Genomic DNA, 21,156 nt, shown 5'->3' on the forward strand with positions numbered 1-21,156 from the left:
CTCTGTGCTGCCATCCCAGTTCTGAGCGTAAATTGGACACAAACCTCTTCCGCTGAGCCATAACAAATCTCTTCCAGAAAGGGTGCTGTCTGATGTTGGCACAGACCTGCCAGGTTGTGTCCTTAACTACTGCTTCCCAAAAGACCATTGTATGGAAAATAAAGAAGGGAAAGATGCCGTGAACAATGCGTCTTTGCGTCTCCTGATTTCCAGGAATAGTACGGACGGCCCCTGGCTGTGACATGGATTTCGAACACCTCTCCCCAGCACATACTCAAGCCAGGCTTTCAGAACCGAGGGCTGCTCTAAAGGCTCATTATGCCACGTGCAGGATTCCCGTAGGTTTCTGCCACTCTCTGAGATCTTACAAGCAATTAGAAGCAACAGGAACTTTATTCTATAAAGTCAGGGTTTATAGCTTCCCCGTCTCCTTTCAAACCCTGAAAATTACAGTATTGTTACTTCTCTAAAGCAAGGAATTTCAAAGAGCTGCAAATTAGCTACGTGAGACTGGGATGAATAATACCTTCTAACCACTGTGAATTCCAGTAGGAAATTCATTTCCACTGACTGACTTTATTTCAAAAGTGTTCATACACTATGGTGATTGTCTGCAAATATGGTTTCTACATGAACTGAAGAAGTAGAATTTTTTTCTTGACAAGTAATTATTGAGTATTTGGTCTTTCTGTAAGGAAGAGAGATACCACTTAGAATCAATTTAACATATCTACTTTACCTGGAGCCTGTGTCCTATTCTTGAAAGTGGGTGCAAAATCTTAATAGACATAACATAAGCCTATCTGATTCATTTGTGAACAATACCAGAGAAGATATATGTTTACATTTCTTATACTCCATTTCAATTTCTATACAGAAATATTCAAGTAAATATGTACACTTCCTGGAATATTCCGTAGGAACGGTAAGTATTACTTTGTAGGAATGGTAAGTTCCTTTGTGCAAGCTTCATATATATTGATAAAGTCAACCAAGAGTAAGCCTACATCAAACAAGGAGTGAGTTTACTACAACACCCTGGAAAGCAGAGTTTATCCATCTACCTTGGCAGAGCCTTGTGCCGACAAAACTATACGGCTGCTGCACAAAATCACTAAATGCCAATTGGTAAACCTCTGCACACTGAGCCGTAATGATGCTCCTCCTGTTTCTACACTCCAGTACCTACATACAGGGGTTTAAAAATACTGTTCCTCACTAGCTTGCTCTACAAGTGCACCCAGCCAGTGTCAGCACAGGGCTGCTGCAAATCCATTCACCAGACAGTGAATGTACTTGCAGCAAATTTACTGGACCAATTCCCAGGTCTTTAGCAGATTTTTTCATTTTTTTATTTTAATAGGGTCATTGCTAGATGTACCAGCACTGTAGAACTACCCTCTGCTTATTTAGAGCAGCCTCCACTTTTTATATTTTTTTTCTCAGTCAGCCCTTTTGAACACAATAGGATTGACAATCAGATACAAGTTCTGAAAACAGTTCCTTTTTTTTTTTAAAAAAAAGAGTTCACTGCAGATGATATTCCTTTTCCCAGTGGCAATCTGATTGCTGATGACAGCCTAAATTTCTTGTATGAAGCTCAATAATCAAACTGCAATGTCATTGCTCTTCATATTGTTCATGAGTGGTGAAAAGTTATTTCCCAGGAGTCATGCTCTTCCCAATTTCTCTCTTGTGCTGCCCTAGCACTCCTGAATTTTTAAAGTTATTCTTGGTTTCCTCTCAGAAAAAAAACAACACTCACTGCCTAAAAGACCCACAGAACTTGAGATTTTTTTTGATTTTTGCATTTAAATATGCAAAGCAGATGCAGATGTCTGCTTGCATTTTTCAACCATCTGCTTTAATAACTACAGGATGGACTCTATACTGACCTTGCTTTCCAGTCCCATAGTCTATGAATAAAACTGTTTAAAACATGACTTAAATCCAATGACCGATTTGCAAGAAACCCCTCACTAAAGAGGCCTGGAGTCTGAAGGCACACCGTTAGTTTTATACCTTGTCTGCTGACAGGAAATGTCTCCTTCTTTATTCTCAAATACCTGACAATGACTGAATACCAACACCAAAGTTTATAAACTCTGTATTTCTTTATTCATCAAGTCATCTTTTTTGTTAAGTGGCAGCTGACAAAAACATACCCCTTTTGGAAGGAAACTTAAGAATCACCCAAAGGTAACTTGCCAGCTAATGCAATGCATATTTATACCTTTAAAGAACAGTTTCCCTGTGTGCCAGTGTTGCTAACTCCTACAATTTTTATCACAAGGCTGTGTAACATTGGGTATTTTCTTTGATCCTCTGGCTTCTGAAACCACGATATTAAATGAATTTCCAGGAGCAAGAGAACTATCTGGTCCCTTGGTATCTGTTGCAAGCTTGCCTCTTCATCATTTTGAAGACCTGATCAGTGGAGCTTGGTAACACCATGTCTCTTTCTATTTCCAGAAAAACAGCACTCTTCTAGGAGTGTTATGAAAGACTCAGTGATGTGTTTTATTGCCACTTGTCAGACCCAGGCTAAGGAATTCACACTATTGATAAAACCAAGCTTTTGGAGTACCACTTCTTGCAGACAGAGGTGAGCTTGTTCTGGCCCTCAGGCATTGCTCAGCCCAGCATCGCAGACCCAGGTGAGGGGCAGAGCCGGATGTGATGCCTGCACCAGATGGGCTGATTCTGCCTGATGCCAGTGGTCCATGGAGATTTTGCATCAACAGAAGGTGCAGAATCTGTTTAAAAGAAAGTCCTGTGCTGCCTATTCTTGTCACTGAAAAGTACAGATCTGTGTTCTGGCCTTTGAAAGCGTGCTGCACCTTCCAGTGCCACTGACTGCACCAAGAAGTCTTGAATATTCAGCAGTTCTGAAAGTCATGACATATCCCTTAAGCCTCCATGAATGCAAACAAAGTGAATGGTAAGAGCAAACCCCTGGAGAAAATAAAATATTAAAATCTCTTCATTTGTAAGAAAGGGAAAAGTATCAAATGCATCTCCAGTAAAATAGTCCCTTTAGCATTAACCTTTATTATTAAGCAAAATAATAGAACTGATCACTCCTTAGTACTTCTACTAAAAATACAAAGCAGACAATTAATGTTACACCTCTTCGTGTCCCTGTACAGAAAAGAATATTATTTCGTGCTTTGAAAAAAATAGATAATATATTTATCTATGATCACTGAAGGAATCAGTATGAAATAACTGCATACAGTGCTTTCTCTACCAGTCCAACTTTCCCATGTACAGCTTGTAAATAGGCCTTTGATGATTAACCTATTCCACATAATCACACAAAGAAAAGTTATTTAGCCGTATTTCCATTTTAGTTTACAATATCTAGACCAATTCTCATACATACTGAATATTAATGAACTACAAAGAAATAATTATAAAGATCATCCTACATAACATACATCTACCCATTCAACAACTTCCACCTGAACAGATTTTAATATCCACAGATTTTCATAATATTTCTTAATAAAACCTGTTCCTAACAGGAATTTCTGCACTTGCAATTTTCTCATACAGAAGATACAAGCATAAGCAGCACTTGTTTTCATTTAATGCCTGCAACTGGCCAGAGCACCTAGCCTGATGGTCACCACAAATTCAAGAACACTTAACTGGGACTGCAAGAAGGTTACAAAGATATCTGCTCTCTCAGGTATTACTCGATATCAGCAGACCAGCAGTCCTTTAATTCTTGGGCTTGAAAGTAGCACAATGAAGTAACTCCAGGAAGTCACAAATCATTCTGCTGTATGCCAAGCCTGTGAAAATCACTGTGTTACCAAGGTGGCATACAGTTATTTCAACTTTTTCTTTATTATTTTGTTGACTTGACCCTAGCAAACACCTGAAGTAGTAACATTTTTTTTTTTTTTCATTTAATCTGCATGCAAATCTTCACCAGTAGCTCCTTTGATAAGCAGCAGACTAAGGCACATGTCCAAAACTCTCCACATCATCAGAATATTCCAGTGGACAAAATCCACCTACCATAGTATCCATGTTCAGCAACAATTGCGAACAAACCTCCAGAGAAAGGCCAAGAACAGAAGCAGCATTACCGAATGCTTGTAGCATTTCACGTATTTAAACCCCTTATGGCTTTGCACCATTTTTCACATATTTTTGTGTATATCTGACTTAGTGCTTCAGCTACCTAGTAACTCTGCAGAGGTGGATAGAGAGGGGAAGGAAAAAACAGTAACTAATTAAAACTTACAAACCTCCAAATGACCCAGTCAAGTTTTTTTTTCAGGTGCATTAATGCTTTACATTCTGCTACCTGTGTAAGTCACACAACTAGGAGGCAAGTAGCGTGTTTCTCCTTGGAGGTATGGAAATCTCCTGCTCTGCATACTGCAGAGCACTGATGCTTGATAGAGAACACTGAGCGAGCTGATACAAATCACCTGGGGGTCCAGCCATCTGCCTCTCACCCTACCAGATCAGAAGATCTCAGCTTTAAACCTGCTTCCTACTTCAGAAAAAAAAAACCAAAAACCAAACCAAAAACAAAAACAGTGTTTTACCCTTGGTAAATGTATGCCTAGATAGGACACGCTTAAATTTGCAGGGTAAAAATGCAACCTTCCTAACCCAGGCTGGATTGTTTTTCTTTTTTCATTTGAAGAAAATGGCAGCTGTCTGAAGCTGTTGAAGAAGGCTGAAATGGTAAAAATAATCTTGAAGGAGAATTAGGAAGCTAAATGCAAGTAAGGTGGTCAGAAGTGTGCAATAAATGCTATTTAACCTCGGACTCTCATTCATCATGGCTGTCACTGAGCATGTGTGGCACACACAAAAGTGTTAATAAACTTCATAAAAGGCTTTTCCCACATGGGTTTTTGTTTCTAAATTATAAGTTTTGTCTGAATTAAGCTTTATTTTTTTAAATTATATTGAATTATCTGGCTTTAGAAGGAACAAAACAATATTTTACAAACTTTAGTTCAATGTTGATAAAGCATAACACAAACTCAGCAATTGCTTACCAGACCTCTTCCCTCAAGACCACCCTGAAACTCCAAACAAGTCAAAAGGGCCATACTGAGAATAAATATCAAAGACATTGCCAACTTCGTCTTTCTGTTTAATTAGCAGACAAGCTCATTAGCAGAAAAGATGTATAGGAGAGTACGCCTGCAGCCTTTCCTCACATCAAGGACTGTAGGTTGCAGTCACATATGCAGAAAGCAGCCCAGCGCTGGCAGCAGTAGCAGGATATGGTAGAACTGGGGACAGAGAAGTCTGTCCTCTATTAAGGTGAAACCTCTGCATCATGCTTGTGCCATAAACTGAGATTTGGCATCTTTGGTTGGAAGCCAAACCATCAATTCAGGAGCACAGAGCACAACTGGCAGAGCACAGCCTTGCTCTTCACCAGTTATATTTTCTGCATGAGGGAGGAGCAAGAGGGAAAGATAACCCATGTCTTCAGCATCCAAACGCTGTCTTGTCCCACAGAGCACCGCACCGTGAACAAACCAACACAGATACAGGTGGTAAAGAAATAACTAGCACCAGAAAACATGCATGATATATGTGTGCATGGGAGGAGGTGAGTGTCTGTGCCTCGTCTGCACAGGATGTGCAGGGGTAATTCACAATGCATCCACTGGACCCTGCTTCTGGGCTCAAAGCCGCTCAATAAGCAGCACCGCTTACAACTTAGATTTTAGCAGTTGTTCAGCACACAGCAACTAATACTCACAAAGCCCTCCAAGAACTGAGAGACTGTTTGAACTAAAGGCAGTTCACTGCAGCCTCTCCAAGCAGAAGCGTGTCCACCTAATTATACCTGGGATGTTGTCAAGCACATTTTAGCTTAAAATGCAAACAAAATCCTAATTTTAGAATTTCTTAAACTCTTTTCTATTGAGAAAATAAAATTTGAGAGACTTGCAGAGTCACAGCTGTTACTAATCAAATTTATTTAAGAAAGCGATGTGAAGCAGCATGTTTGTGAAAGTTCATAATCACAGCACAATTAAATCACTTTTACAGAGCATTTATTTGAAAAGTTCTGTACACAAACTTTAAATATGGAGGAGAATATTTCCCTCACAGTTTAGGTTTGATTTCATTCCTGGAAACCACTATAAAAATCCTGCTTGCTTGCAGCAGGGTTCTTTATTTACACTTGGTTTTAGTTTTAAGACCTGTGACAAACACCAGATTGCTCTTGTTCTTCACAACGTAAGCAGAGCTGCCGCACATACTGCCCTGCCTCCTGGTACTACCCAGCCAGCATGCTGTACTCCAGACTCACTCCAGAGCAGTTGGCTCAGCAGGTTTATCCTCTGCGGACATCCAGATCCAGAGCTGGAATAGGGGCTTTGAACTTCATATGCCTCCTGGCACATCAGCAGTTACAGGCACAGTATGACAATCATATCTTAAAATGATGTTTCTTGCGTAGTATCTTCACCTACTACAAAGACCAACTCTATACTCGCTGCCTGCACAAAGGCAAGTCCTGCTCATTTCAGCAAGAGTTTTGGGTCCAGGAGAGACCTGGGGGCCTCCTGCCTCCAAAGCCACCAGCTTCTGCCCTTTCCTTCCTCATCCAGAAAAACTCTCTCTTCGAAAATACAGACTGACATTTTTTAGAATAGTTAGAATATAAAAAAAATCTAATTTTTAAGGTTTTTAATCTATGTATCGAGCTGGGCTTTTGCTTCCCTGCTCAGGCTACTGATAGTTTTCCTAAACAGCATCAGGTGCAGGGTTTTTTAAAGGAAGTTTTACTCGCTCAGTGGAAACTGGCCAAAAGCCATGAGCTTGTTCCAGACAGCTGACTGGCCAGCTGCAAAGCATAATGCCAATGCCCTTCCCTCATGGCTGCAAACATGTCAGCTTACCATTGGCCTGGCAGCTAGAGGATCATACCACCAATTAGCAGCTTCCCTCAAAATGCAAATACTGTGAAGCCTCCTTCCACTTCTTTGTCCAAGATTCATTACAACAAAATCGCTTACTGTACTTCTCAAGGCCTCTTCTCTCTGCACAGCTACAGGTCAATCTTTTCCTGACAGCAAAAATGCCTTTCCAAGCCAGTCACTCAAGATGCTCGGCAATGATGAAACCTGCTTTTCTCTACCAGCTTGTGAGAGAAGTCAAAGGAGTCTCGTGAGATTTCCCAGGCAAAGGAGGAGGGTGTGGAGATGGAGGAGAGTCCCATCTGGGCTTTCTTCCTCCCCCACCTACCAAAGTCTGTACGAAGGGTAAAGAAATCAGGCAGAGAGACAAACGATGTCACTTGCATCTCCTGTGTACCATCTGTTTTTTCCACTCCAGGCTTCCTATATACTTTAGATGGTGACAGCTCATCAGAAAGGAATCGTCCCACAGCATACTGCTAGCTTGTAAGGCACAGAGAGCAATGAAATACAGCATTTTCATCCTCCCCTCTCCTCTCACACCTCAGCACTTCGGCTACCCCTCTTTACTAGTATGGATATATACCTCCAGCTAATACCTTAATCCCTCTGTTTCTAGAAAACTTCCACTCACCAGCCTTGATCTTATATTTTCCTTGCTTCCTATAACAGTTTATTCTTTAAAAGTTGCTCTACTTATCTCTTTTTGTCTCACCACTTGTAGGGGGTAGCTGGGATCCAGCAAGAGCAGTATGGTACCACAGCTGTATATGCTCATAATTACAAGGTTTATGGGCTTCTTGTTGTCTTACTCAGTCATGATGTTACCTTTTCAAAGATAATATTTTTGAGAGATTACACATACCAAAAGCACTGACTGACCTCGATAAATGTAACTTCAACATAATTAACTGGGGAGCACCTATCAAAAACATCTTTCTCTTCAATAAATTATTTTGAGTGAAGCTTCAATCAAAAAAATGTGGTCGAGATAAAGTGATACCTCAACCTGGATGATCTTAGTGGTTTTCCTAGCAGGCTGGGGGGAGAAATCTGCAAAGTATTCCTCACTTTCTTGCAATCTCTCCCACAAGCTCACAGAACAGGCATTAACCTGACATACAAACTTTTCCAAATATTGCCAACATTTCAAAGACATCACAAATATTGAAGCACAAAAATTCTCTGTTACTTTTTCTCCTCCAATGCAGCCTTCAGCAGGATAACACTGCTTCCCATCTTTTGCCTGCTGAGTTAATGGTGAAAATATGCACTAAGTATGGTGTACTCAGTTCAAGAAGAGGGTTTCATTTAAATTGATAAAAAGTGAGGATTTTTCCTGCAGTTAGGGACACATCTTGTCCTTAATTTCCCATTTAGTCTTGCAGGTGCTGGAAAATTGTTTAATCTTTTTATATCTCATGGTAGAACATAAAGTTGAGATGGAGTTTAAAGCAGAGAATTACAGCAGTGACTTAAAGATGTCCTAGTGTTTTCTAAGTCAAAGCCAAGGCTGAAGACAATGTTCTTGTTTCACACCTGTTGATGTCAATGGGAAAAACTGTGTATGCTCATGGGAGATCACAGGTTCCATCATGAGAGTGTCCCACCTATTTCCTAAAAGATAATCTGTCTAGTTAGCCTGAGCTCTCTTATCACTCAATGGCACCTCTGTTTCATCCTAACTGGTTTCACCCAGGTTGCAGAAACTGCCTTTCCTTCTCTGAATCAGCAAGACTCAACCTGGAGCTCGCAGCACGCCTATACGGCTGCCGAGACAACCCTCTCAGCAAGGTGACTTGGTGCCACAACACTGTCTCCATCTCTTCCACCTTGTGTTGTACACACTGAAAAATCCGACGATCTCTCCAATATACAATCTTACTGTTTTCCAGGCTACTCTGTGAGCATTGAGATGGGTTTGGGACAGATGCCTACGGAGTCTGTGGTTTGTACCGAGTAGAACTGAGGGCTTCCAGTTTTAACTTCTCCAAACCTGAAGTTACTAGCTTGAAAAGTAGAAATCTAAACCAAACAATTTAGAAGTCTCAATAAACAAATGCCTGGTCTGAAAAGTCTGAGTATTTAAAACAGGTGTGAGTGAAGCAATCAGGCAATATCTTTATTTGATGATGAATTTCCAAGCATCACTGATGCATTGTCAATACATCACCTTCAGAATGTACCCAGGAATGGAGTCTTTCGTAATTCTTTTGGCACGTCTGATTTATTTATGCATGCATTTGAGTTGTGTCTGTTCTAAATCTCTAGATATTTTAGTCATGACACATTTCAAACACATACAACTCACTTTTTTTTTTTTAATGTGAGACCTTATCAGATGAGACTGAAAAACTAAGTCTTTTCTTTGTGCATAACTTTCTTCTTCCTTGATGCCAGCTGCTTAACAGCGGCTTTCTACCCAAGACCACCTGCAGGCTTGCAGATGGTAGGACAGAGGTATGGACTGAGTGGAGGGCAAATGTGTGAACGAGTCAGAAGCAAGCACCTGTCTATAAAGCAATCGCAGGATGCAAATACAAACACATCACCTTTTCAGAAACATCCTCCCCAGATGGGAGTCCAATGTACCCTGGCAGAATGGATTCAGGGGAGGCACAAATTTAAAACCATGAGGGAAGTCAAGAAGCCCAAAATCAGCATGGCAGCACAGGCATCTTCATCAGCTGGCTGTGCTCTTCTGCTGATTTCTCAGCCTGTGTTGATCTCAAAAGATCAGCAGAGGTGGAAGCGGAATTACTCCAAAACATGTAAAACTGTCTTCATGGGCATCTTGCTTTGAAGCAGAAAAAACCTGGGCTTGACTCCTTCATGCAGAAGTGACTCTTGGATGGCTACAAGAACCTGCATTTAACCTTTCCAGATTCATATGACTATTGTTCAGCAAAAGAAGGCTGAAAGATGCTTTGTCTCAAGCAAAATAGAAATTAAATGGTTTAAAACAAGCACTGAGTTCACATGGGACTGACCTGAGGTAAAATCCAACTCAAAATGCACATGATTTCCAAAGAAGCTAAAAAAATTGATTGGAAAATTGAAAATTAAAATGGTTTTATTTGTGGGTCAAACTCATTTTGAGCTGATGTCTAACTCACTTCTAAAATAATGAATTACTTGAATTACTATTTATTTATTCTTCTTAGCCCTGGGACAACATACAGCTGCTGTAGTCTATTTTTCTACATCTTGCAAAAACTTTATACATTTCTAAATTCTGGAAGCTCTTTAAACATAAGAGAGTATTTAAATATTCTTTTGAGCTACAGGAAATATACTTCTTATGAGCAAGGGGAAGTGCTAGAACTACTGCCAGAAACTATTTAATAGCTTGAAGCAATTTCTATGCTCTTGTTTGAACAGGAGGAAAATGAAATATTGTTTAAAGTATATAGAATCTCTTTCTATCTCCCCTTCCCTCTCAAAAATCCAACTAATTTGCCTTAACTTAATCTGAGCTTTTAGCCTCCCTTCCCTGCGGTTACTAAAGAACTAAGCAGTCAGAGAACGGGAGCTCAAGATAGAACAAGTGAATGTTAACCTGGGACATCATTTTGCTAATATGCACAGCCACTGTTTCTCCTCAGAGCAAATGGTATTGTTTTATGTTCAACTGGTTGCACTTGTATAGTTTGATTGTCTTATCTGTCCTGTAAGGCTGAGCAAAATGGTGCAACCACTGAAACTAAACATGAATTTATTTTCTGTAAAAGCAGGGCTGAGACATGAAAGCTGTGAAAGAATCTTGTTAGCAATTCCTTGTGTAGGCAGCATGTCTCACTTCAATAATATGCATTACGGCCTTTACCCATCGCTGCGAATTCACTTCTCGAGCTTTTCTGCACATCAGTTTGGCTAACCCACTTTCTAACGTCTCTGTCTCTGCATAAGCAAGCTGAAAACTATATTGCTTCTTATACTGCAAACAGTAAGGCAACACATGCAGGCACAAAACCAGTGCCTTTGAAGAGCATGGCTTGTGTCCATCATTTCCTGTTTTTGTTCCATGTTTTTTACTACCGTAGTTATCATCTGGACGCCTGAAGCGTCTGCACTGAGACTCTGAAACACAAGAGGGCAGGCTACATGCAAAGGAAAAACAACACTGCGTTTTCCTTCCAGGTTTCACGATGTAAATAGCCCAGCTGAACCAGCCTGCTGGAAAACTTTAGAAGAGGTGCATTCCTCACTTTCAGCATAAAAATGAGACCAAGCTATTCTGTTTCTCTAGGCAGCACATTAATAGTTTTAACTATATCTCTGCATTTAGCAACTGTGTCAAAAGGTGAAAGGTCTTTTTTCTTTTGAAATCTGTAGCAATGCCTAGTGCGGCTATGCAACGGTAAGAAAAGTCACTTGAATCACAGAATCATAGAAAAGTTTGGGTTGGAAGGGACCTTAAAGCCCTCTTTCCACCCACTGAAATCTTTAAGGCTCCCCCTCACACACACCCCATAAATGTATTTCAGTAGATGTGTTGTGTTTGTTCTTACACAACCCTGTTTTTTTTTAAATGCGGGTAGTTGTTAGAGCAGGCTGTCATAGGATGGTTGCCTAGAAGTAGGCAGCACAGCTGCGAAGTAGCACCACAGCCCCCCTACTTTCTCCGATGGTTTTCTGCTGAAAAATTTCCAGTACTAGACTCTTCGCAGCTAAAATGCCAGTTTCAATGTACAGAGACCATTATAGCACAATGTCTTTTTGATGTTCATGATATTCATTTGCTCATGAGTCAATTTACTGCAAAATTTTCAAATTTCAGTAATTAACAATTCTTACTAAAGTCAGCAAGGTTTATGTTGCTGATATGAACGAGTCAGAGGTTAGCTTTCCTAGGTAAATGCCATGCCCGGTGAAATAAATACGGACATGCAGTCTGAAGCAAAACTGTGCCCTCATTTTTCTGTTTGATGTTAACAGCTCAAACGTTAGATCCTGCTAACCCATATTTTTGTGCCTCAGATCAGCTCCTCTGCACTTATCTACATGAGCAACGTCATTGGTTTTGATGACATATTCACGCAAACTAAGGCTTGTTTGAATAGAGATTTACAGCTGGGAATCCAGATATTTGGATTTTGGGAGCCTCACACAAAGGTGCTCCAGGTTTTGAAAAGTTCTTCAAGTTCTTTGACTGTGACAACAATGAATTCTTTCATCTGTTTCAAAGGAAAACAGATTACTGACCATTTACAAAAAAGAAAAAAAAAAAACCAAACCCAGAAAATCCTTAAAGTCTAAAGAACTGATTTGCTATTCAAGGTAAATCAATGCAAGCATTCTTAGAGGCCCCTTCTCCCAACATTTGCAGTCATTATATAGTCTACATTTTCCACCCTTCTGCAGCACATCACCAGCTTTCAGTTGCATCAACACATTACCAGAAAAGGCCTGGATGAATTGCCTTTCTCACATAAACAACACTTGAGCTGGGTGCTGTTTGGGTTGTTGGTTTTTTTTTTTTGCAAAAATATGTCTCCTGCAGGATTTCAGCTACACGAGAGAACTTATGACAAACACAGATGAACACAAACAAAAACAACTGGTCAAAAATGTAAAGGGTGCATGGAAAATGAATTAAAATTTGTGTCAGAGAACGTACTCAGTTCTGCACTTCGCCTTTTATTTTCAAAGATTTTCTTCGATAGATACTTAAACACATGCACGTAGCACTCTAAGAAAAATGTTTTGACAAATCAAAACTACATTATTTTCACAGTCAGCCAGTCAGTCACCAGCCTTCATCTCACACCTTCAGGCTATTAGCTCCAGGTTGACTAAATTGCCTTTTTCTTTTTTTTTTAATCTTGGGAAAGGAAGTGTTCTGGCAGTATCTCTAGGTCTTATGCTTACAACAGGATAAAGCAAAAAAAGACAACACCGCCCTAGAATATACACGTCTCATGACGGAATTAATCAGTGTATCTGGACATGATGAACTTCCCTACAACAGAATTAAAAGGAAACACCTTGCAGATAATAATGAAAAAATGTAGAAGCTCGTGCAAAAATCTTTCCTTTTTCTCACCACAGTTCTAAAAGCGTTCAGTACTTAATTTCTTTTCAAAGACCAATGAATTCCTACTCAAATTCAAGAATAATTCCACCAGGTGAGAAAAAAGTTTGTCTTCTTGCTTTTTCACAAAACCTGAAAAGACTCATCTCATTGCTTCCTTTCCAAAACCAAAAAATTTCCACACAACGCATTTCTGTAAAAGAAAATCTCACTGCATGGACACAGCCCTTAAAAAGTGTGTTATATAATCATCTCCCTATAACAGACTACAGCAAATTTAAAAAATCAATTTAACAGTCGTAATTTTTGATTAATATGGTTAGGATCAGTAAGTTGTAATTGCAAAAGCTGTGCATTCATGATTAATAAGTACAAGTTATTCGGAAGTGTAATGTGCTGAACACTATTACAAGTTTTTACACATAGTACCAAATTCTGATACAGAAAATGAAATTCAAAAGTTGATTTTAATGCATGATGACCTTCTTTCATTAGAAAGCTATGATGAAAAGCCAGTACTATAAAGACTACGACCCAAGGTTCAAGACTGCAGTTTAACAGCCAGTGATCCCCTCTGGATAATACAAATATTCTGTGTAAAATGCAGGCTGCCTTTAGCCATGCTCATGGCGTGAGGTATTTCTCAAGAAAGACAGTCCCATGAGATTCAACCTCTACTTTGCTGTCAGGTGACAGACACTGGGCTGTACCCTATGTGTTAAGCAAGCCCCGGAAAAGCAGCTCCAGAAAACAAAAAGGCATCCCAATCCCATCTCTTCCATCCTTCTGTCCTGTGCTGATTGCAATCACAGCATTTCCCACACAAACCCAGGCACACCGGCCAGGGCTCCAGCTGACATCCCATCACTCCTTCCCATCCATCCACCCTAAAGAATCCAGCAGGCAGGTGTGTACTCTGCCCAACTTTCGCTCAGGTCCCTCTGTCAGCACGCAGCCCAAGATAAGTTTTAGCCTCCCAGGAACATCCAGACAGTAAAGATGCTATTTAACATTTGTGATCACAAAGTGAACTCCATAACACAGCCAAGAAGACATAAATATAACAATTACTTTACCAGAAAGTATTATTTTCTCTTCCTGATGAGATCAGTACATTTGATGCTAAAAGTCAACTAGGATGCAGAACTGGTATGGCCAACTAGAGAAAAACCTAAAGAACTACATTGAACCACAAATGGAGTAAAGGGTAATTGCTGAGGTCTTCAGTAGAAACTGTTCTTTAACCTCCTTCAGAAACAAGACTTGGCTTCTACACTGACTATACAATCACTTACTGCTCACTCCCCTGTTTCTTGGAGGAGAAAAATAAACAATAAGCAAAAAAATAGTTAATATTAAAGAAAGTACAGATGTATCTTACAGAACTGCTTACATTAATTTGTATACAGAGCAATTCTATACCTAACTTGGAACTAAATGGAGTACAATAAATTCTTACAAGAGAAACAACTGAATTTGTACCCCTACAGCTTTCAACCTAAGATGTTTTCCACTGTAACAATTTCTAATGCAATCACCAGTTCCCTTCTAAAGGGAATTACAAAATGACCAGGGCATATTATTTTGTGCTACCAGATTGTCAATCTGCTAGATACGTGCACATTGTGAGCTTAACAGTAAAAATGCTGGAATTAATTTAATATAAAATACGTGTATACAACAGAGCACACAAAAGCCAGACTATAGAACAGAAACTTCTATACTATGTGAGAGTACAAAATTACAAACACATATTTTCTATGCAGCTACCAGAAAAGAAAACTTTGTCATCTTTAAAATTAATGTGAAAATACTGGACTTAAATTTGTTCAGCTGGTAGGACTCCTGAAGGTGGATTACAAATAACAGGCGCATGTTCTCAATCTGTTTGTTGATCTTACTTGAAAAATTGACAAGATTGGGTAGTAAAGTAGCAAGAGGAAGCTTTAAAACTAATCTTTGAACTGCAAGCTACCCATCTGAAAGTTAGAAAGTGGCTAATTTTCCAGATTAGTTCCACTTATACTGAATTCTTTAATCTGAACTGCGCAGCTTTTAACATGATTCTTTCCTTGATGTGAATATTCAAGGCTTTTTTTGTGAACAGTAGATACGTATCAAGCTTATCTGTGCAAGCACAAATTGCTTTATTAGAACTGGAGGGAAATCACTTAATTCTGGAGACACTAATGGAAAGTGCAAACGAAATGGCATTTAAATATCTGCTAAAAATGAGGCTTACTCCTGCTCACACAGAGGTGATGAATTTTTTTTCTCAATGGGAAAAGTAAAAGGAGACCATGATTTGCTTAGTGGAAGATGCTTGTGCATTGTTTTATATTGTGCATAACTGACAAAACAATTAACATTCAGCACTACATTGACAAGTCAGTCTTCCAGCTACTTTCCTGTTAGACCTATTTACTACTTTAGGACTTCTCTTATTTGTCAAAAAAGCTATTTGATTATTCACAGCTCTGCATTTCTGAAAGCACGCATGTTTTAATGGCGAATTTGTGAGCAGATATTGAAACATTATTAAAAAAAATACTGCCAGTTTCAACACTGTGCTGAAAGAGCACTGGTTCTGTCTGAAAAAGGGTTCATTTCCGTTTTTCTACTTTGTAATTCGAGCTGCTCTGCAGCTAACAAAAGGGTACTTCTTGTTATTTTATTAAATTTAAGGTAACAATAAACATTAACCCAGTCTCAAACATGATGTCATGCTGTATGTAGCTAGGCTAAAAGAGAATGTAAAACAAATTACCTGGATTGCTTAGGAAACCCTAAATGCCCTAATTTACCCAACCATTTATCAGCGGAACTAATGAAAAGCTTTTTTGCTCTTGCAATGGATAAAGGTAACCATTAGTCTCTGAAGTATACATTTTTATGAGCAAGACAAAACAAAAAGCAAATCTTGGGAGTAAATATCAGCTGGACGTTCACATAACAAGGTCCAGAGAGACGTATCCAGAAGTTTCCTCTTTTAATCCAACTCTGAATAATGTTGGATGCTGCTCTGTGTTCCTTCAGAGCTCTACTACTGCCAAAATAACTGCAAGGCTTGCAAGTCCAAGTATATCTCAAGCCTTTCCCAAGGCACCCCAACACTATCTGAGGCACTGAAACTATGGCAACCGAATAAGAAAGCAGCTTCCATGATTAATAGATGAAGATCCCAGCGACAGTGCCTAGCTAGGCCATAATTCAGGAATGCGAGAGGAATTAGCATAGAATCCATCTCAATCTACCAATAAAAAGTAGATTTCGAAAGCCATCAATGAAACAGCTTTTTTTTTTCTGCTAAAGAAAAAAATATGTTATAGAACTATAAACTGTTCAAATTCTCATTAACATTTCAATGAAAGGCTGCCTCGAGTGCAAGTAATGGATAAATGTTCATGAACAATGGTGAAGGAACCAACACAGCAAATTTTCCATCTGACTATCAAAGCCATACGTAGGAATACTCAATAAATAGAACATCTGAGTGAGGCTGAGCAGACGGAGATAGGAAAGCAGAAATAAGTGTTGCTGTAGTCAGGAATATATATGGACACAGTTTTTCCTATTGTGTTGGGAATTCATATGAGAAAGTAATTTTTCCATCCACTGGACTGGGACATCCGACCCAATCTATCATATACTCCACACATTTCCATTACTAGAAGGCCCTTGTGAGTCTGTCAGGGTCATTGCGAAATTGGTGAGGCTTAGGAATATCTTTTTTTTAAGCACATAATCAAACTTCTGGAATTACCTCCAGTAAAAATACTAGTAGTATAGTCCTCATCCGCTAGATGGTCTCAGACTAAAGTCAAAGGGCATAATAAAATATTCTTTATTTCCTTCCACTTTCGTAAACACTAGGTTTTTCACTAACGGCAATTGGCTACAAGGATCATGAAAGCATGGGAAAGCTTATTTTTTTCCCCATATCACACAAAGGGTATAACCCTGCACTCAAGGCACTGCTTTACCTGAGGAGGGTGAGGGAGACAGAGCCAAAGGTTTCCCATAGTGAAGACAGCACACATGCTGTCACGTTACACAATGTGCTGCGATGCTGTGCTCTGCCCTCAGAAACTCTAACTTCAGTATTGCATGAATGTTGTAAAACAGCAGAAAGTTCCTTGGTAGCAGTTTTGTCGGTTACTAAAAAAATCCACCCAAAAAATGGCTTGGAGTAGTCCATGACACATGAATTTCAAGTATCTAGTATAAATACTCTATATAGAAATGCCTATTATTAACAATACTTTTAAAGGAAAGGTCATCACTGAATGTAGTGAATTACCATATGTCTTCACTCTAGAGATACAGCAACTGGCAGTTCTGTTAATAGCTGGTTTATCTACTTAATTTTACATCTCTATTTCAGCCACTAAAGAAACACTTTGGGGCTTGGGGAAAAATTCCTTTCATACAGAAATGACTCTCTATTCGCATAGAGTATAGCACCGCCCTCCTTTTGGCTGATAAATAACTACAGTTCTATACTTGGAAATACTTCAAGAGGTTTTGGAGTCAATTATGTGATAATTCATGTTGGGTATTTCTCGTTTTATTACTCCTTTTTTGAAGGTTTTGTTTTTTTTTTTTTAAATCAAAGCTACTTCCTTTTTTTGTTACACTATAGCTGAAGCTAAACTTTAGACTTCAGAGGGCGTAAGTCTAGCAGCCTCATTTATGTTCATCTGGTGCATAAAAGATGAGAATATCACTATTTTAAGGCAGAAGGCACAGATCTCTCATCCCATTTCCAGTGGCCCCACTATTAACTGTCGGCAGCCTTTAGAAGTCTGAAGTGACAAAACCTGCAAATGCATCTATGATGTCTTTTGATGAACCTTCCCTAAGACTTCCAAAATATCCTGATGTTTAGCTGCATGCCTCTCTTCTATTTTTTTTCCCCTCCCTCAGTTCCCATACCACATTTAATTTTAAATCCTCTCACATCTTCCAGCTACTAAAACAGGATAGGCAAACGAGCAGCTTGGGACTCCAGGAGACAGGCAGGACATGCAATATGTGTAATTACAACACAGTAGGTGGCACTCTTCCCTTTAAATCCTAAAGCAGTGCCTTGGAGTTGTGCTGCCATACTTGTGTTGCAATCAAGACCTAAAACTAAAGCATCGTTCACTGTAGACAATCAAAGATCCCTTAATGCTATATAAACATGAACATTCTCTTATTTCCATGGACATAAGTAATGGTTTAGTTGTCTTACAAGACAGCACATAATGAAACTATAAAGACATGCAAACTCCGACCTGCCAGGTTTGCACTTCAAACCGGAGAAGTCCCTGGAGAAGTCCATTTCTGCCTTCACTGACCTTACACGCATCTAAGCGGTTCCTCACTCAACAGACTGGTGCGGTAGACTAAGAATAAAAATATCCCTATGGAGGGGTGTCAGGCTCAGGCCCAGCCTTTTCCCTTACTGCTCGTTTATTCCTTTGAACACTGCTCATGTTTGCTGTATGCTGTTGATCAACAGCCAGACTCCATGCTACTACTGACTGTATCTAACCGCCAAAACGATCTCCATGTGCTACCCCACCCACCTCAAAGTAATCCTGATTCACAGAACTAACGAGTATAAAATGCTCAAATGGTCACCAGTAAAAAGCACTGCTTATTCCTGTTTCCACTGCCTGATCAACAGAAAGCTTGTCACAATTTGTCAGATGTGACTTTCTCCGTAACATGCAAACCTAGGTCTGACTTAACACTGAAGGTTGATTCAGAGTTAATGCACTCACACTACAGCTTCAGGTCCTCACCAAGCATCAATTCCCAACAGAGAACAGTATTTTCAGATTGAGGCACAAACACAAAAAAGTCTTTATGTGAGTAATATTTCAGCCACTGCCTTCACTCTCAGGAAATTACTCAGGCAAGCAAGGCTTCACTGGGCAAGCAAAGCTTACTTGGTTAAATGAGACGTGGAAGGATAAAGGCTAAAGATATGTCTCCTCAATAAATGAGGTGGTAGGAGGTAAAATACTGCAGCATCTGTATCAAATTAGGAAAGTAAAAAGTTCTGGTTTAGTACAGTTCAACTTTTCTCTAGCATATGCTGTGTCTAACAGAGCTGAATGTTATTTTCCAGAATTTACACAGTTGTTCCCTTTCAGCATTCTGGTATAATATATGGGAATCAGGTACGATACACAAAACATTTGTTTGGGTAGTATAACAATGCGTTCTTGCAAACAAGTTGAATGCGAGGCATGTATTAGCTCAGGTCAATTTAATCCTAAAACATTTTATGTCTCCCCTGCTGTAAACCATGCAAACTCCTTTCATGTGTATTTATGTATGGCTCTTCAAAACAACATGACAAATTTCCCTTTCCCTTCACAAAACATGCACAAGCAAGTTCACAATCACCAACTTCCTTTTTAATGCAAACAGTTCTAGTCTGGATTTATCACAGGTCATTAATTTGATCTCTCTTTTTTTTTTCCCCTTTCAAATATTCAATGAAGGCAACTCCTCATCCTTAGCCCAACCTGCCTCCTTCATCAGTCTTAAACTGCAATAACTGGAATTCTCTATTTACAAATGTTAAGGGGACTACTGCTAATGCTTTCATCTTCAAGTAGTTAGAGATGTGAGCATTTCTCATAGATATTAGTTGTCAAATTAGATTTTTGTTCAAGTAGTACGAGTTCAACTGATAAGGTCAGGTTTGCCATTAAGTATGAATATACAGTTTTAATGTAGACTGAGATACATAGAACATCTGTGACCATATGATTCATCTTCCCTGAAAGTATTCACCATGCTTCAAACATTTGATTGCTGCTATATGAAAAGCAAATGTTGCAAATACACTTCACGGTATTACTTCCTATTTTAAAATTCATCTAGCATACAAACAGAAACCTTATCTGGGCGTTCTGCTCCTTAACTAAACTTCCATGAAAGCCAGAGATTTTCTCCAGAGAAGAGTGGTGGAGAATGGAGATCAGCATTTTTATGCATAGGAAATTGTTTGGCTTTAAAGAGAGACGGTATATATTCTCTTTGTCTTATACCTTATGAAAAGCTACCATATTAAAAATGGGTTCCTTTTAGACGAAATTAATACTTTAGACCGTGAAGCCTTTTAGCAAGCGGACTTTAAGAGTGACAAACCGTCCCAATCTTACTGAAGCTAGTATTTGCTTTCAACAACCTATGAGGCAATTCCATGAAGAAAGCGGTTTGCTGGAGCAGACCCAAATTTCCTCACAATGCACTAGATTAGTTCCATTAAAAAGAAACCCAACAATCATAAGTTAACCAGAGCAGGGTCATTTTGCCTTTCTGGTCTGAAAACAAACGGCAAAGGAAGCCCTGAACATGATAACAGCTGAGTAAATCTTACTCTGAGAGAAATGCCACAGGCTCCTTGAAATCTCCCTAAGTTCTGTGATTACAGAGGCTGGCTCTGCTGGACTTTCTCACGTTGATGCCGAAGGATTTACCCGCCAAGTAAAGACTACTTGCATGAGAATGGCTCACTGGATGACACTCAGAACAAATGAATGCAAACCAAAAGCACTCACTGCACTGATTTTTGCAAAGACAGTGGGAAAATCGCCCCTCTAGCTCCCATCTCTGAGGTTAGCTTAACAATTAGCATCGTTGGTGAAAGAAAGAAGTTAGCAGCATCTATGTCAAACAGTAAGCCACTGTAAGCTCTTCGCTATTTACAACACCTGCATGCCGCGTGTGCTCCTTCGGAAGACCAAGCATTCACCTCGAAGAGTCTGGAATTAGTCTTTTGCAACTTATCACAAAGCTGACTTAAAGTCTTTCATTTTTTTTAGCCGTTTGGAAACAATATTGTGTCCACGGCAGCTGGAAATGCGCGCTGCACAGGCGCCGGCACAAGCGCGCATGTTTACAAACTTCCAAAAACATCAATTAGCTCGGGGAGAGGAACAGAACCGATTTCCCTTGGAACAAGCGGTCAAGGTTAGGAAAAGACGGGCATCTGGCTAAGGGAAAAGCCCAGCAGTTACCGCCTCAAGACTCACCCCGGGAAGAGCCAGGCGGGACAGCAGCGGCTGACCAGGCTGCAACCTCAGCCCTCTCCCCCTGTCACCCCCGGGAAACGCCTCCCTCGGCCAGGAAAGAACGAAGCAAAGCGTGGTGGGACGGCCGAGACCTCGCAAGAAGCCAGGTACTTTCTCCACGCGTGAG

General features: G+C 39.7%; 1 protein-coding gene across 5 annotated transcripts in view; it reads right to left on the reverse strand.

The window, feature by feature from the left end:
• Positions 1 to 21,156, reverse strand: part of SEMA6A (semaphorin 6A) — a 115,374-nt gene that overhangs the window by 92,371 nt on the left and 1,847 nt on the right. The window contains exon 1 of one of the 5 annotated variants that reach the window (XM_054053855.1): positions 20,991 to 21,092. The exons of 3 other annotated variants lie outside the window; for them this stretch is intronic. The gene's annotated coding sequence lies outside the window, so the exon portion shown is untranslated. Of the gene's footprint in view, positions 1 to 20,669; positions 20,920 to 20,990; positions 21,093 to 21,156 lie in introns of those variants that run through there. One more of the 5 variants, XM_054053861.1, reaches the window with a different exon arrangement.

Source organism: Cuculus canorus, chromosome Z, assembly GCF_017976375.1.
Source record: "Cuculus canorus isolate bCucCan1 chromosome Z, bCucCan1.pri, whole genome shotgun sequence".
Classification (NCBI taxonomy): Eukaryota; Metazoa; Chordata; class Aves; order Cuculiformes; family Cuculidae; genus Cuculus; species Cuculus canorus.